The sequence below is a fragment of the Lycium ferocissimum genome, chromosome 12 (genome assembly GCF_029784015.1).
Source record: "Lycium ferocissimum isolate CSIRO_LF1 chromosome 12, AGI_CSIRO_Lferr_CH_V1, whole genome shotgun sequence".
Taxonomy (NCBI): Eukaryota; Viridiplantae; Streptophyta; class Magnoliopsida; order Solanales; family Solanaceae; genus Lycium; species Lycium ferocissimum.
Window position 1 is genome coordinate 24,630,664 of NC_081353.1, and position 16,378 is coordinate 24,647,041.

Genomic DNA, 16,378 nt, shown 5'->3' on the forward strand with positions numbered 1-16,378 from the left:
AGAATGCCAATAGGCTAGTCACATTAAAGGAAGAGGGAAACCTGAACGTTGTTGTTTAAATGGGGAAGATAGGCGTAATGTAACATGTCAACTTGCATAACATTTTTGGTGTTATTGGAGTAGTAACATCAGCAACAGTTTGATAAGGCAAACATTGACTTACATTGAGTTTCTTTGATGAGAGGGGGATTCCCAAATATTTGAATGGAAGAGATCCCTCAGTATAGCCCAGTTCCTGCAGAATCACTTTTCTGCAGGTGCAATACCAGCCATGTAATGGAGCTCTGGTCAGCATTTGCTTGCAAGGAAGAAGCAGAGGAGAACATCTGGAAAGTAGCTTGCAGTAGTTGTATGGATGGAAGATCAGCTCTACAACACATCAATAAGTCGTCTGCAAAACAAATATGTGTCACCCCCAGTTTCTTGCACCTAGGGTGGAAGTTGAAAGTCTTTATTAAGTGCTTAGTGAGCCATCTCTCTATGCAGATACTCCATGGCAATTACAAAAAGATAGGGTGACATAGGGTCACCCTGTCTAATACCGCTCTTTCCTGGAAATGGCTTTGTCAGTCCTCCATTTAGGACCAAAGAGTAAGAGACAGTTGTTATACACTCCATAACCCAAGAAATAAACTTTATACTCCTACAATACCCAAAATCGTGATGCCTTTCAGAGAGTTCCAGGCCCCCAGCACAATGTCTCTGTCCCGTCTTCGTTCAAAAGTTCATGGAAGTAAAGAGATGCCACTTCCTCATGAATTTATCTTGAATCGAGATCTTTCGGCTCAACTTTATCCCAGTTTTGCCGAGGGAGCAACCCCTTTTCACCTTGAATTGGTCAAAATATGCGGACTTTCTTACTTTTCGTGGAGGATTAGATCCAGTAACTGCGGGTCTGTGGCTGACTTTGTCTCCTCCACCAATACTTGTTTCGTCCTTGATGCACCACTGGGTCCAGGTCACGGGCCCTCCTCTCTCTCTCTCTCTCTGGCTAGCCTGTACAACTTTTTATCCCCGCCTTTACTCTCTAATTCGACATACAAGCATTCAAAAGCTGCCTTTTTGCCATCATAATTGCTAACTTTGCCTCCTTCCTCGTGATCTTATACATTTCCCTATTCGTCCGCTTTTCCTCCTCATCTTTACTTTCCACTAACTGTGCATACGTCACCTCCTTTTTTTTTTTTTTTGAAACTGATAACTGTATCTATATTTCATCTGAGCAAAACAAAACCATATTTACATAAAAACTCCATTACTCTACTGTCCCGCTCCTATATTGAGTCTAAAACATCAATGATGGAAACAGTCTCATTTGAGTAAACCTGATTACACCAAAAGCATAAGATCAAAAGACAATTCAGCTTGATCTTTTGCATGCTATTCTCTACATTCTCAAAACATCTAGAATTCCTCTCCTTCCAAATAGTCCACTAAATACTTGCTAGGACAATTCTTCATCTACCTCTGTTCTTTGCCTGCAGACCCACTTCCTCCCAACTCTGAAGTGCTTCTATAATCTTTCCAAGCATAGTCCATGAAATGCCTTTGAGATTTAAGAATAGTCTCCGAAGTTGTCCTGTAATCTTGCAGTGTAGAAATAGATGGTTAACTGTCTCTGCATTCTTCACCACAGAAGAAACATCTGGAACATAAAGGCAACCCCCTTCTCATCAGATTGTCTTGTGTCAATACTGCTTCCTTAGCCAGCAACCATACAAAGCAAGCAACTTTGCGTGGGATTTTTGTTTTCCAGATTTGTTTCCAGAGCCAATTGTATAGCTGTAGATTGGACCGATTCATTCTTCTGTAGGCTAAATTCACCTTGAAAGATCCCGTGGTACTATTTTGCCACCATAACACATCTTGACCTGCTTCCAATCCACTAAATTGTTCTATTGTGCTGAAAAATTCAGCCACTCATGGAATTTCCCAATCATTTAGTTGTCTTCTGAAAATAAAACTCCATCCTTGAGGTGTCCAAAGTTCTGCTATAGTCCTCTGTTGATGTAGGACTAGATTATGAATGTCTGGAAAGAGTACTCTCATGTTGCCTGCTTCATGCCAATCATCTTTCCAGAAGTCGGTCTTTTCCCCATAACACACTTTAATTTTAGTTTCAAGCTTGAATTCATCCCATTAAACTTTGATGGACCTCCACAAGCTTACACCATATGGTGTAGTAACAGTCTTTGTCATCCAATTGTTCTCCTTCTCGTACTTAGCTCTGATGACATTCCCCCAAAAAAGTTGATTTTCATTGTTGTACTTTCATAGCCATTTCATTCTAAGGGCCTTGCTATGTATCTCCAGGTTCTTGATTCCCAGTCCCCTATATCTCTTTCCAACTAACAGTGATTTCTATTTTACCAAGTGGTATCCTTTCCTTTCTTTATCCCCCTGCCATGGGAAATTCCTTCTGATACTATCCAGCCTCTTGATAACCCCTGCTGGAATTGGGAACAAAGACATCATGTATGTTGGAAGGGCATCAAGGACAGAATTAATGAGAGTCAACCTACCCCCCAAAGACAAATATTGAGACTTCCACCTTGCCAGTTTCTTTTCACACTTCTCAATCACATTATTCGAAATTCCTGTGGATTTAGACTTAGCTCCTAAAGGCATTCCAAGATAGGTGGTTGGTAGAGCACCAACTTCACCTCCTAGGATTGCACTTAACAGCTCCATGTTTGGTACTTCATTGATAGGATACAGGAAACTTTTCCTCCAATTGATGTGGAGGCCAGATAAACCTTTAGAAAGAACCAGAATCACCCTCAAAATTTTGAGTAGTTATTCTTCTGCATCACCTTATATAAGGGTGTCATCTGCATATTGAAGATGAGTTATCTGCTAGCTTTCCCTACCTGCTAGGCTGCTCTAGAAACATCAAAACCCTTTATCCAATCATTAACATTTTCTGTTTTAACCATCTTGTTGAGACCCTCCATGGCTATTAAAAAGGACAATTAGCAGGATTGCCCTTCCTTTGGGATAGTATTTAGTTTTTACCCCTCAAAATGTTGGTCTTTAATTTTTGCCCTCGGCGTTGCAATCCTGAGCTTCGCATAGAAATCATGAGGTTCTGGGTTCGAACCCCCGCTCAGGCATAAATTAAAAAAAATCGCAAAGCAAGGCTTGGGTGGCGCGTATGCCGAACCCGACATACACTTCTTAAGGAATAACTAAAGTTATGCCGGACCTGGCATACCTATAAGTTCCGCCTTATAAGGCAAAGTTTATGCCTTGAGGAAAAGTTCTGCCTTAGAGGCATACTTTTAGTTATGCCTTAACTAAAAGTCTGCCCCATAAGGCATCACTTAAAATATGCCCCGTAAGGCGGAACTTTTCTTTAAGACATAACTAAAAGTTTGCCTATAAGGCGGGCATATTTTTAGTTATGCCTTATGGGGCATACTTTTAGTTATGCCTTAACTAAAAGTTAAACTATGTCTTAAGGAAAAGTTCTGCCTTATAGGCAGACTTTTAGTTAAGGCTTAACTAAAAGTCTGCCTATAAGGCATAAGTATGTAAGGCTTAACTAAAAGTCTGCCCATAAGGCATAAGTATGCCGGGTCCGGCATAACTTTGGTTATTTCTTAACAAGTGTATATCGGGTCTGGCATAAATGCGACCCAAGCCTTGCCTTGTGATTTTTTTTTTTTTTTAATTTATGCCTGAGCGGAGGTTCGAACCCAGAACCTAAGGTATAAGGCCATTTTTCAAGCGAAAGGCAAAACTTAAAGACCACAAATATGAAGGGCAATATTTAAAGACCACCCCAAAGGAAGGGCAATCTGCGCAATTTTTTGTATTAAAAACAGAAAAGGTGATAAAGGATCTTCTTGCCTAAGAACTCTTTGTGCTCTGAAAAATCCTGCTGGTGAACCATTTATCAGAACTGAGAAGCTTACTGTTGATATACAAAATTTGATCCAATGCATCCATTTCTGCCCAAGACCGATCCTCTTCATAAAACTCGGTAAATAGCCCCAGTTAACATGATCGTAATTCATAAGCTTTCTCAATGTCAAGCTTGCATAGAATACCAAGTTTCCTCTGCTTTAATCTGGAATCCACAGCTTCATTTGCTACAAAGATACCATCCATGATTTGCCTTCCTTTGATTCAGGCCATTTGTTGCGAGTCTACCAGTTTAGCCATTACGCCTTTCAATCTTTCCGTTAGCACCTTGGAAAATAACTTGTAAATGTTGCCTATCAAGCTAATAGGCCTGAAACCCTCAGCTCTTTTGCCCCTTTCTTTTTTGGTATAACAACAATAAAGGTGGCATGAAAGTTTTTTTCAAACATTTCTTGTTCATAAAAGTTCTGAAAGGCATTCATGATACCCTGCTTCAACACCTCCCAACATTTGATATAGAATCCCATGGTAAAACCATCTGGACCAGGGGCTTTGTCAGCTGCACACATTTTTAAACACCTAAGCACTTCATTCTCCTCAAAGTCTCCTTGAAGAGACTCCTCTTCCTCTGTCAATACTGAACAATTATTAAACAGACTGGTTGGTCTCCATTGTGTTGTTTCAGAGTATAAATTATGATAATACTCAACTATTTCTTCTTCAATCTTAATCAGGTCTTGAGTCAATTCCCCCTCAACAAGTAGTTGATCAATATTGTTATACGCTTTATGAGCATTGGCCATTTTGTGGAAGAACTTCGTGTTTCTGTCTCCCTCTTTTAGCCATAGTGATCTTGAACTTTGCCTCCATGAAATTTCTTCATTTTCAATCAGTTCATATTCCATTAGCATTGATGCCTTTCCAACTGTCTCCTCTTCTGTTAGCATTCTATCTTCCAGAACTGCATCCAACTCTACCATCTTCCTTAGAAAGTTCTTCCTCTGTGAACCCAGATTTCCATGCTTACTTTTACTCCACTCCTTAAGTTTGGTTTTTAAAGCTTTCAGATTACAAGCCAGTATGAAGTCAGGTCTTCCAGTGAAGTTAAATGCATTCCATCAGTATCTAACCACCAATTTTCAAATTTGAAGTAACTTGTTTTTGTTCCATGACCCTGTAAAGCAATTGGGACATGATCTGATATCAATCTTTGAAGAGGGACTTGTTTCATGTTGCTAAAGCTATCATCCCACTCTTCAAAAATCAGTATCCTATCAACTCTAGAGGATATTTCTTGATTGTCTCCTTTAAATCAAGTGAAAGTGGCATCCTCTAGTTGAAGGTCAACTACGTTCATGTCTTCTATGAAGTCAGAGAATTCCCTCATGCCCCTTGTTCTTCTAACACGATTTCTCTTTTCTGATATGAATCTGGTAACATAAAGTCCCCACATACAGCCCAAGGTACTCCATTAGTCCCCTGACTGACCCAATCTCTTCCCAAACTAACCTTCTTCCAATATAGTTATTAGGAGCATAAACCCCTGTAATATGACAAGAAAAATTCTGAAGCTGTGCCTCAAATTTGCAGGTCAGAATATTAAGTACCTACTTCCAGGATTTCTCCCTTCCAGATTCTACTATCCCACATCATCATTATCCCTCCTCTTGTTCCACTAGCCTCCAAACAAGCACTTCTTACCCATCTTCATCCCCAAATCTGCATCACAATGATGTCTGCATACCAATCTATCACCAAAGCTCTTCACCAATCTTCTTTTGTCCCTGTCATTCAAACCCCTTACGTTCCATGACACAAATTTGAATTGCATCAAGAAATAGATAGAGTGTTCCTCCCCTTGCTCCTACTCACACTATCTTTGAACTTAACATCAAAATCCACCAGATTTTTTAATTCATGTGCACCTTTGAATCTTGTCTTCTTGCTCACAGGTTGAGACTCCATTTGTCTAGCTTGTCTGGCACTATCAATTTGCAGCAATAATTCCAGTGCCTCTTCTTCATGACCCTGAAAATCAGCCCCCAACATTTTCCCCAGTTTAATCATAATTTGTTGTACCCACATTGAAGTCTCTCTTTTTCTATCCATGATAGCTTGTTGCTGAAGGATAAGAAGTGATTCAACCTCTTCTACCTCCCAATTCTCGATAGGGTTGATCAAATTTTGATTCACTAACTCAATTGACCCTGCTTCCACTGTCCCCCTTTCATGAACCCTTTCCTCGACTTGAGTTTCTGCCCCCACTGTCTTCTTCGAACTCTCCCCAATCACCAGCTCACTAGAATTCATCACCATCTCTCCATAAGTGTTTGTTTCTTCCGTACCATAAGTGTTTGTTTCTTCCGTACCTCTTGCGTTTGCATAATTAGAACTCTAAACTGAAAGTTCCAGAGCTTTTATGAAACAGTCCTTATGTTGCCAAGTGGAAATAGAGAGATTTGGGCCTTGTAAGTCATTAAAAATGACTTGGCTTGCAAAATCAGGCCCAATTTTCTTTTTTGGAGAGACCCCTGATATGAGCTTGTGTGTGAGGCCCAAGACTGCAAGTTCATTTAAAAATTTGCATGTGCAATTCACATGATTCCCCCTTACTTGAGCCATCAGCTGTCAATACAGTACAGTCCATGTGCTGTCTTTCAATAAAACCCCTAAATTTATGGGATTCTTGTATTTCACCATAGAGATTACCCCTCTTTACCTGATGGACAGAAGTATTTCCCGGATTCTCCAATGCTGCTGCTTCTCCAGCACCTGCATTGCCTTCTTCCGATGAAAGTTCAAATCTGGTTTTGCTCTCCACCCAGATTGGGATATGATAGGTGATTCCATTCCGGGAAATAGACACCTCCCTCGGTAAGCTTCTACCATCATTCGAGACAAGAATTCTAGCCCATTTCATATGATTTTTAGGTTCAGTCTCCTCTTCTGTGGCCACCCAACCCCCACAAATTTCACCTCTCTCTCTAAATACTTTCTGCGACCAGAGACGAAGAGGAACTCCAACTGCTCTAATCCGAGTTTCCTTAACCTCGATGGAATTTAAAACACTCCCCACTGTTGGACTCCACCATTCAAGATGAAGACAGAGTTTCTGCCATCTCCATCGACCTTGAAGGATCATTTCAGCCATATGTCTATTCGGGAACTCGAACAGGAACATTTCACCATAAATCTCATAGATGTTCACCCCGATTGCATTCTTCCAGTTAGAAGTACACCATCTCCTTATATCAGCACGAGTAGGTCTTTCTTTGACATCCTCTCCAAAGTATCCAACTAAACATCTTCTCAGCAGCCCATTATCATGTGAAACTAGTGGTTCAGCAACTACAATGTTTCCTTCCTTGCTTTTAACCTCAGCCTCACGAAGTGTTCTTGCTTGCCATTTACTTTCTTTAACAGCCTTTGCCTATGGGTAGTTGCCATTAGTAACTCTAAGGGGGGCTACCAGCTCTGGTTTTGTGTAGCATTTAATGAACCTCTCGATCTTAAATGCTAAGTCACTCCAACCTGCATTCAAAGCTAGTTCAGTGATGATAAGTACTGATCTTCCACCACCATTTAATGATAAAATGATCATATATCTCCCATGTTCATTATATTTCCTGGAACAAAAGTGTTCTGTGTCACCTTCTGTGGTTTTCCATCTCCTAATCACCATCTTCTTGTCTTTTGATGCTTCTTTTAGAGTGAAACATATCCATTCCATGATCTTGCTGCTCATGGATGACCTTCTCATCATCTTCCGACTTCTTTCTACCCATTCATACCACATTATGCCTTCAGAAAACCATCTAGTAACATCAAAGGACTTGAACCCAGCATTAAAGTAGATCCTGGTTCTCTCCCATCCTTGTGAAGAGAGATAACCAGGCTGAGAGAGAGAAAAACAAAAGAAAACAACTATCACAGAAGGTAATAGCTTAATAGGAAAGGAAAGAAAATGGATTTCTCTGGCAGAAAGACACCGAAAAAGTGAGTTTCCCCCTCCTAAGAAGGAGGAAAGAGAAAAGCCTTGGCGAATGTGCCTGGGAGCAAAGTTTAACACATTTGAGTACAATCCTGATTCGCATACGCCACCTTCTTTGCCTCCACCTTCCCTTGGACTTCACCGTTCTTCCACCAGTCCACCAGCCCCCTCAGTGCCTAACAAAACTACCTCTGGAGACCCCCAGCACCTCTCTAGTTGCTTCCTTAATACAACTCGCAGTCTTATCCCACTTACAGTTTGCATCCCTGCTACTCCCCCAACCTTCCATAGCCACCAACTTCTCCCCCATCTTCGGGCACTATCCATAGTCAAGTTACCCCATTCGTTCCTTGGCCGGCCTACAACCCTCTTCTTCATCTTCATCTCCAAAACCATCGCCAACAGCTTGTGCTAGGTCGTAAGACTCACTCGGTATAACCTTACGGTCCTTACAAACACCTTTATCATCCTTCCTAAGGAGCAAATAGTCTATCTAGGTCCTTGCCACCGCACTACGGAAGGTTACCAAGTGCTCGTCCCTCTTCGGGAAACTAGAATTCGCTATGACCAACCCAAAAACGCTCGCAAAATCAAACATTGAGACTCCTCCTTCGTTGTTTCAAAAGAATGGAATGATCGATGAAGATGTTACTCGGGATTATGTGAAAGAAGGATGCTTACCAAAAGAAAGGTAAGTTCTATAGAACAGCCATAAACCATGACGATCTTAGGCACTAAGACATGACTGATTGCAAAGGAAAATCCTTCCAGGCACATTTCACAAGACCAAATTTTCCTAATTCGTTGGATATTCTTTTTCCAGCAAGCTAGACCAGAACTCATTCGCATAGCTCTCACTTAAGTCCAGTTAATCAATCCAGTAGCGATGGAGGATAATACAATATATTATGTAGTGGTTTTGAGTCATACATAAGCACAGAAGTGTTTCCAGGTGGAGTGGTACGAATAGATGGAAGAATTCGGAGAAGTTATCGTGAAAGAGTTCTGTTGAAGGGGAATTTTGTGAAAAGGAGTTCCCATGATCACTTCTCACAACTCTTATGTGCTAGGATTTACAGCAATCATGGTCCATACATAACCATAATCAACATTCAAGGAAGAAGATCAGTAATTATTATTCCTGAGAGGGCATTTGATACGAGATGGCTAGATTTTAACACTACGATTGAAAGGTTCATTAATCATAAAGTTCAATTGTCAGTCATTAAGGCTTCAAAAATCAGAGGAGAGGTTTTCTATACCCGGACTTCATCAGAAACATTAAATGGCCATCCAGATGAATGGAAGCTACGAAACTTCAGGTAGAAGGTGATATTATATGTATCTCGGGTGATCCAATACACAACGAGTTTCTAGACAGAAGCTTGGTGGGTAGTGTCCCCGAAGAGATCTCCAATAGCCCTACATTTTCGGAGATTCACAGATAGGCTAGTAGCTCATAGAACCAAGTCCATAGTGCCAACATCTATGAGATGGGTCACAATAGTTTTCTTTTTGAATTGTCTTCAAAACTAATAACCAAACATGTCTTGAATGGAATTGATATGGAAAGTCAAGATTCCTCACAAAGTGGCTAGTTTTGTCTGGTTGCTGGCAAAAAACAAAGCTTTTACTCAGGAAAATTTAGCCAAAAATGGTTTCCATTTATGCTCCAGATGTTTCTTATGTGGAGAGAAAGCAGAGACGATCAATCATCTCTTTTTACATTGTAAATGGGCTGATCAGCTATAGAGGATTTTCATCAACCTGAGGGGCATCAAGTGGGTGATGCCATCAACTTTAACTGATGTTTTAATTAGCTGGAATAGAGAAGGCAGGTTATCCAATCAGAAAGAGAGATGGAGAATTGTCCCTGCATGTATCTTGTGGACTTTGTGGAAGGAAAGGAATCAAAGGTGCTTTGAAGACAAAGAAAACTCTATCCAGAAGATAAAGATGAACTGTTTACGACTTTACTATTTTTTGGTGTAAACAACAATGTCTCGAAAACATAGAATCTCTTTTTGATGTCCTAGATTACATGTAGAAAGCTTTTATCTTCCTACTGTAATTGCCCTTTTGTGATCCGGGTACAAACACAGCTTGTGTAAGTATCCTGCTATATTAATATATACTGTGTACCATTGTCCAAAAAAAGAAAAAAAGTTTTGAAAGGGGATTGGAACTAGAAAAAGCACAAAGTGAACATCCAAAGGTGGAACTCGACCTGTTGTTCTATTCCAAGAAATGACAAAGTAAAGCAAGTACGGATCAAGCTCTAGGACTTCCACTTCAGCTTTGGACCCGAAAGGTGTTTAAAGAATTGGATGATTTTTGCGGTGGATGGATACAAACAGAAAAGGAAACAAAGCTGAAAAATCACCTAAAGCGGGCGACGTTTAATGTGAATGGGGATCTTTGGTGCAGTTCCGGAAGTAGTTAAAGTGGAATGCGAAGGTATAATCTCGGAGATTCAAGTCTGGCGTGAGGCTCCGTCCAGAACCAGCATCAGAGCTGGGAAAGAGAGACCCCTTTGGTCCAGAGGGCAAGTGACAATACGAGTAGTACAGGTGGAGGGGCTAACGTAATACAGACTGGATGGGGCACGTGGGATCTTCAAAAGAGGTACAAGGCAATTATAACTACAAACACAACCAGTGTGGAGGCCAAACAAGTGATATAAAGATTTTGGGCCTGCTATTTTGGCCCAAAGTCAATCAGAGACAGGCCGCAGTGAACACTAATACAATCAACAAGCCCGATCCGTCCCAATAAGAGTTAGTGATTGTTCCTATGGTCCAAACGATTAGAAAAGTTACTACAATACAGAGAGAACCTAAGAGAGCCAAAAGGAAGAGAAGGTATACCAACAGGCTTCGATCGAACGGAAACAAACCGTGATACCTATAAGGCTATAACAGGAGATGATATTTCAGAAGAAGAATCCCAATGAATTGATGACATGCACATGCAAGAGAACGAGACAGAGAAGGCTGTGGTCTGGACAACTTACGGGGTTAATTATACATGGAGAAAAGAGAGAGACATGTACCAACAGCTAGACTGGACAGATTTTTGGTAACAGCTGATTGGAATGAATATCTCAGAAATAGTAAGCAATCAATTCTTCAGAGGGTGACTTCAGATCACTCCACTCTGATGCTTCAATGTGGCAACTGGGAGCCTAAAATTCCTACTTTAAGATTGACATCGGGTGGTTGCAGATAGATGGTTTTAAGGGTAATATTAAAGACCGGTGGTCTTCCTTTATCTGTGAAGGTAGACCGGACTTTATGCTGGCCTTTAAACTTTAGGCTCTGAAAAGAAAACTCAAAGATTGGAGCAAAACAGTCCCCAGGTAATATTTTTTTTTCTTTTTTTTTTTCTTTTTTTGGAGGGGAAAGAAACATAAAGTATTATCAAAGATTTGGGAAGACAGCAAAACATGAAGAGGTGGCCTTAGAGACAAAGATCCAGAGCTCTTTGATTGAAACAACAGGATAGAAACATAACCTATTTCCATAGAACTGCAAGTGCACACAGGAGATGCAACAATATAGATCAACTGATAGTGGAAGGGAATATGTACAGAAACCCGAAGATATTAAGGAGATTGTCATGTTTTATCAGAAACTAATACAGTTAGAGGCCACAAGGTGAATTGAGAAACTGCCCTGTTAGTACCTTTGAAATGCTACAAAGCCATTTGGTTCACAGGAGATGAGGGAATCTGTTAAGGCATGTGTCGAGGACAAAGTAACAGGACCTGATGGATATATATATTTTTTTTTTTGAGAAAGTAACAGTTATATGTATTTGACTAAATCAGTACATAGGTTGTACTGAAAACCATATTTACATCATAGTAAAAATCAAGAAACTAGCGCACAAAGTAAAATTCTAACAAGAACCTAGGATTTCTATTATGGACTCAGTATCATCTAGGTAGATCTGCTTGTCTTCAAAACACCTGGTGTTCCTTTCTTTCCATATTGTCCACCAAATACAGGCTGGGACAATCCTCCATCTATCTTATCTCTGTCTGAGGCTCCTACTCCTGCCTCCTCCCAGCTATAAAGTAACTGAGTAATCCTTTTTGGCATTACCCAAACAATGCCTCTTAGATTGATAAAAATCCTCCATAGCTGGGCTGTAATCCTACAATGTAAAAATAGATGACTAACTGTCTCAACCTCTTCACCACACAAATAGCATCTGGAACAAAGAGAGAACTTTCTTTTTTTGAGGTTTTCTTGAGTCAAGACAGCTTCTCTTGCCAACAGCTAAGTGAAACATGCAACTTTGTGAGGCACCTTCACTTTCCATATGTGCTTCCAAGGCCAATGTTGCACTTGTTGGTTCCCCTAGATCAAGAATTTGTAAGCTGAGCTCACTTTGTAAATGCCTTTGCTGTCTTCTTGCCACCATAGTTTGTCTGCTCCTTCCTGTGTTCCTTTAAATTCTTCTAGTTTTTTGAAAAATTCTGTCAATGTATTGATTTCCCAATCATTGAAGTTTCTTCTAAATTGAATGTCCCATCCTTGAGCAGTCCAGTTCTCAGCTACCTTCTTACCTTGATGTACTGCCAGTCCATGAATGCTTGGAAAGAGTTCCTTCAGACAAGTGTTTCCCAACCATTTGTCCTCCCAGAAAGAAGTGTTTTTACCATTGTTCACTTTAACAGTGGAATGTATCCTCAAGAAAGGCCAAAGATTTCTTATAGATCTCCACAAGCTGACTCCATAAGGGGTGTTCACCTCCTTAGTCATCCAATTGTTATCTTCCCCATATTTTGTTTTGATGATTCTTCCCCAGTATGGTTGAGGTGTTTGTGAATACCTCCACAGCCATTTGAGTCTTAAAGCTTTGCTCTGTAACTGCAAGTTTCTGACGCCGCCTTGCTTCTTTCCCAGTATAACATTACACCACTTAACTAAACCGAATACCTTCTTGTCTTGGTTACCCTTCCAAAGAAAGTCCCTTCTGATCTAATCAAGTCATTGGATAACTCCCTCTGGAATGGGAAAGATGGACATCATATAGGTTGGGAGTGCATCCAGTACAAAGTTAATGAGAGTGACTCTGCCCCCTAGTGATATGTATTGTGACTTCCACCTAGATAATTTCTTCTCACACTTTTCAATCACAGAATTCCAGATATTCATAGACTTTGATTTAGCACCTAAAGGCATTCCCAAGTAAGTAGTTGGCAATGAACCTAATTCTCCACCCAAAATCCTGGTCAAATCTTCCATATTATTCACTTCATTGATAGGATACATATGACTCTTTCTCCAGTTAATATGTAAACCAGAAATTCAGTACCAGAATAGTTCTCAAAATCTTTAGTTGATCTTCATCAGCCTCACAAAAAATTAAGGTGTCATCTGCATACTGTAAATGTGTGGTTTCCATGTTTGCATTTGAGTTTGAGCTTGTCGCAACCTCAAAGCCTCTGATCCAGTTGTTGGTTCTTGCCACTTTGATCATATTATTCAGGCCCTCCATGGCTAAAACAAACAGAAAAGGAGATAGGGGGTCACCCTGCCTCAACCCTCTATGTGCCGGGAAAAAACCTTCAGGTGCACCATTGATAAGAACTGAGAACCTGACATTTGATATACAATACTTTATCCACTTGATCCATTTTCTTCCAAAACCCATACATGAAAGCACTTTCAGCAAAAACTCCCAGTTGACATGATCATATGCCTTTTCAGTATCCAACTTGCACAAAATTTCTGGCTTGGCTTGTTTAATTCTGGAGTCCACTGCTTCATTGGATATTAAGATGGCATCCATGATTTGCCTATCTTTAATGAAAGCCATCTGCTGTACATCCACCAGCTTGCCTATAACTCTTTTAAGCCTCTCTGTGAGCACCTTAGAGATCAATTTATAGACACTGCCTATAAGACTAAGGGGTCTAAAGTCTCTCAACTCCTTAGCACCCGTCTTCTTTGGGATTAATGCTATGTAGGTAGCATTGAGGCTTTTCTCAAAAATTCCATTAGAGTGGAAATTCTGAAAAGTAGCCATGATATCTGGCTTCAGCACATCCCAACATTTGATAAGGAAACCCATTGTATAGCCATCAGGACCCAGAGCTTTGTCCATGGCACATATCTTCAAGCATGACAACACCTCTTGTTCTTCAAATTCCCCCTCTAGAGCTGCTTTTTCTTCTTCATTAATAGCAGGACAGTTAATTAGGTTGCATGAAGGCCACCAATCTATAGACTCAGAGTACAAACTCTGATAGAAATAAATAATTTCTCCCTTTATTCTTGTTGGATCCTCCACTGTTTCTCCTTGTATCATAAGCTGGTCAATGTTGTTGCTTCTCTTATGTGCATTGGCCACCTTATGAAAGAAACTGGTGTTCCTATCCCCTTCTTTAAGCCAAAGAGCCCTAGATCTTTGTCTCCATGCAATTTCTTCATTTTTAAGATGCTCTTCATATTCCATCAACAAAGATGCCTTCATAACTGATTCTTCCTCTGTTAGCACTCTATTCACCACCACAGCATCTAGTGTAGCCAATTGACTTAGAATCTGAGTCTTTTGAAATCCCAAGTTTCCTTGGCTAGTTCTGCTCCAATCTTTCAACTTGGCTTTTAAAGCTTTGAACTTACAAGCCAGAATGAAATCTGGTTTGCCTGTAAAGACAAAGGAGCTCCACCAATCCCTGATTCTTTCCACAAACCCATCAGTATTCAACCACCAGTTTTCAAATTTGAAATAGGATTTGTTGTGCTCCCACACTCCACACTGCAATTCAACTGGGAAGTGATCAGATGCCAGTCTTTGCAATAGTGACTGCTTGATATTCCTGAACTTATCATCCCATTCATGTGAGAAAAGAATCCTATCAATTCTGGATGCTATTCTATAGTGATCACCCTTATATCATGTAAAACACCCTCCCTCCAACTGAGGGTCTACCAATTCCATGTCTTCTATGAAGTCTGAGAATTCCTCCATGGCAGGACTTCCTCTTCTACAGTTCATTTTTTCAGAAGGAAATCTAGTAACATTGAAATCTCCACAGACAGCCCAGGGGCCATCTATCAAACCCCTTACTGCCCCTAGTTCATCCCACACATTTTCCCTCGCTATTCTGCAGTTTGGGGCATATACTCCAGTTATATGGCACTCAAAAGTTTGAAGGAGTGCCACAAACTTGCAGGATATTCAATGACCTTTTTCATCCAATGTCGAGAGGTGGTAAATAAAGAAGTTACAACAGTTGTCCGGAACTTCTATGACCAAGGAATCTTTGAAAAAAGTTTTAATGCTACAGTTGTGGTTTTAATTCCTAAGAAGGTGGGAGTTAAGGAACTGAAAAACTCGGTGCCTATTAGACTGATAGGCAGCATACATAAGATCATCTCCGAATTGCTGACGGAGAGACTTAAGAAAGTAGTGGACAAATTGGTGGATGCATAACAAATGGCTTTTATAAGAGACGGACAGATAGTGGATGCAATCTTAATTGCCAATGAATTGTGTAGATACAAGGGAAAAAAGCAAGGATATACTATGCAAAATGGAAATTAAGAAGGTCATTGTCAAAAAAAAAAAAAAAACTGGAAATTAAGAAGGCATATGATTATACTAGAGTTATTTATTGGAAATTTTGAAAAGAATGGGTTTTGGAAGAAGATGGGTTAATTGGATAAAGTATTGCATCAGTACAGTCAAATTCTCAGTTCTGATCAATGGAACAGTAGCTGGGTTTTTCCCTGCTCAGAGGGGACTAAGGCAGGGTAACCCCCTTGTCTCTTTTTTTTATTCATCATTGCAATGGAAGGCTTGAGTGACATGGTGAAAAGAGCATAGGCAAACAACTGAATAAGGGGCTTCAAGTTCAGGGTGAATATGGGGCCGACTCTAATATGATAATCTCTCATCTTTATGCGGATGATACTCTTGTATTCTGTGAAGCAGACAGAGAACAATTGAAGGTGCTGAGGATGATTTTCATTCAAAGCTGAGGGTGATTTTCATTCTCTTTGAAGCCATTTGCGGACTACATATTACCTGAAACAAAAGTTCTATTTATCCAGTTAATGTGGTACCTCAGATCAAATGTTGGCCGGCACCCTTGGTGGAAGAAAAGGAGACTCGCCTACTGTGTAGGGATGCCTTTGGCGGCTAAGAGTAAATCAAAAGGAATATGGAATGGAGCGGCGGAAAAGAGTGAAAGAAACTAGCTAATTTGAAGAGCCAGTAATTCATGGGGCCCAGCCTAGTCCTTATCAAATCTGTATTGGATGGCCATGCCCATTTATATGATGTCCTTATTCCCAATTATTGTGAATGTAGCTAAGAGGGTTGATGTCTTAAGAAGAAACTTCTTCTGGGAAGGAAAGAGTGAGAAGAAGAATATCCATTTAGTAAAATCAAATAATATGTTAGCCAGCAAGGAGGAAGGGGACACGGAATTAAAAACGTGAGACCACAAAATCAAAATTTGATGATGAAATGGTTAGGGAGGTTTGCTACGGATGGAAAGAG

At 40.3% G+C, this 16,378-nt stretch overlaps 1 protein-coding gene and 1 long non-coding RNA gene across 2 annotated transcripts in view; one reads left to right on the forward strand and one right to left on the reverse strand.

Moving 5' to 3' along the window:
* The window catches only part of LOC132039881 (uncharacterized), a 30,157-nt gene that overhangs the window by 6,265 nt on the left and 7,514 nt on the right, over positions 1-16,378 (forward strand). The window lies entirely within an intron of this gene.
* The window catches only part of LOC132039882 (uncharacterized), a 31,990-nt gene that overhangs the window by 5,227 nt on the left and 10,385 nt on the right, over positions 1-16,378 (reverse strand). The window lies entirely within an intron of this gene.